This window comes from Balaenoptera physalus (assembly GCF_965194825.1).
Source record: "Balaenoptera physalus genome assembly, contig: HAP1_SCAFFOLD_931, whole genome shotgun sequence".
Classification (NCBI taxonomy): Eukaryota; Metazoa; Chordata; class Mammalia; order Artiodactyla; family Balaenopteridae; genus Balaenoptera; species Balaenoptera physalus.
Window position 1 is genome coordinate 242,012 of NW_028125857.1, and position 2,469 is coordinate 244,480.

A 2,469-nucleotide genomic window follows, 5' to 3' on the forward strand; every position below is an offset into this window, starting at 1 on the left:
CCACCCTATTTACAACTGCATCAAAAAGAACAAAATACCTGGGAATAAAGTCAACCAAGGAGGTGAAAGACCTGCACACTGAAAACTTTAAGACATTGATGAAGACATTGCAAAACACACCAATAAATGGAAAGATATCCTGTTCTCATGGAATGGAACAATTAATATTGTTAAAACATCCATGCTACCCAAAGCAGTGGACACAGTGAATGCAATCCCTCCCAAACTTCCATGGTATTTTCCCCCCAAATAGAGCAAATCCTCCTAATATCTGTGGGGAACCACAAAGGACCCCAAATAGCCAAAGAAACCCTGAAAAAAGAGAACGGGCTGGAGGCATCTCCCTCCCTGACGTCACACTCTGCTGAGAAGCTACAGTCACCAAAACAGCGTGGAACTGGCTCAAAACGGGCACAGGGACCAGAGGAACAGGACAGAGAGACCAGAATTCAACCCACACGGACGGGGTCGGTGAATTTATGACACAGGGACCAAGGACACACCAAGGAGCACGACACTCCCCACGATAAATGGTGCTGGGAAAACTGGACGCCCCATAACTCACGCTGGCTACCCTGCACACAAACCTGACCAAAAACCCAGCTTTCCACGCCAAGCCCTCCCTCGCTCACACGAAGACGGACCCCCTCAACGGTCAGTCGCCCACAGGAAGCTTCTCCCCACTTTTCCTCACCGTCTCTTCACCTTTTCCTCAGGCATCACCTGGGTCCTCAGGAAACCTAGTTCCCTAGTCAGCGTGGACGCAGCCCCACTTTGTCCTGAAGCCGAAACCCCAGCGAGTCCTAAGGAGATGGAGACCGAGCTCCTCTCAGCAGAGACGCTGAGCCTGGCGTCCTACCCGAAGGCCCCCGCCCCCGCCCCCGCGCCTGAGGAGGCTCAACTGCTCTCAGCTGACCTCACAATCGAGTTCGCAGGGAACGAGCATGCGCTGTGGGTCAGAGAGGCGAACTCGGCGCCACCCTGTGGTCAGTGCAGGAAGTGCAGGCCGCGCCTCCCTCACAGGTCACTGGAGGCAGCGTGCCCTACTGACAGGACTGCTGAATCCATTAAACTGGAAATTCAAACTAAAATGGAGTCTCTATCCCAAAACTTTTCTAAAAGTAGTTAAGGAAAAATTAATTGGAAACCATTTGGAATGAAGTGAATGTAGATGCAAACTTTACAACTTATACCAAATTCACTCAAAGTTATTCAGAGGCAAATTTTATTTTAGTTTATAATTTATGTTTGGCTGCATTGGGTCTTCGTTGCTGCATGTGGGCTTTCTCTAGTTGCGTCGAGCAGGGCTACTCTTCATTGCGGTGCACGGGCTTCTCATTGCGGTGGCTTCTCTTGTGGGCGAGCACGGGCTCTAGGCGCGCAGGCTTCAGTAGTTGTGCCGCGCAGGCTTGGTTGCTCTGCGGCATGTGGGAGCTTCCCGGACCAGGGCTCGAGCCCGTGTCCCCTGCATTGGCAGGCGGACTCTTAACCACTGCGTCACCAGGGAAGTCCCCACAGACAAACTTTAAATACAAAACTATTCAAGGGGCTTCCCTGGTGGCGCAGTGGTTGAGAATCTGCCGGCTAATGCAGGGGACACGGCTTCGAGCCCTGGTCTGGGACGATCCCAGATGCCGCGGAGCAACTAGGCCCGTGAGCCACAACTACTGAACCTGCGCGTCTGGAGCCTGTGCTCCACAACAAGAGAGGCCGCGATAGTGAGAGGCCCGCGCACCGCGATGAAGAGTGGCCCCCGCTTGCCACAATTAGAGAAAGCCTTCGCACAGAAACGAAGACCCAACGCAGCCAAAAATAAATTAATTAATTAATCAATTTAAAAAAAAAAGCTGTCTCTCAAATTTAACTAACAGAATATATTCAGGAAAAACGCATACACCCTTTTTGGCCAAACAAAGAAGCGGGCAATGCAAATCAACACTACAAAGAGGTATCACTTCGAGTCAGAAAAAAGGACCATCCTCACAAAGGGTAAAAACCAGATATGCAGGACAAGGAGAGGAGAAAAGGGAGCCTTGTTATGCTGAAGGCGGAATGTAAATTGCCAACGGCCACTCTGGAGAAGTGTGCTGTGTTTCCTGAAACATCTAAAAAACAGAGCTACGAAGCATAGGGCGCTTCCACTCATGGGCCTATATGTTGGAAAAACCAAAAATCCACAGGACGCAGGCACCCCGTTTACTGCTGCTATGTTTACAACAGCCTCGAGTTGGGTACAACTTAAGAGTCCTTGGAAGGAAAAAACGGTGAAAGAAAATTTGGCACTTAAGCACAATGGAATATTCCTCAGCCCTGAAATCAATGAAATGAGGCCAGTTGCAGCAACTCAGGGGGACTTATGTATGGTCATTGAGAGTGAAAGAAGTTAGACAGCAAGAGAAACTTATCATAAGATATCACTTATAAAGGGAATCTAAAAATCGCCAACCATGAACTGAATTACAAACAGAA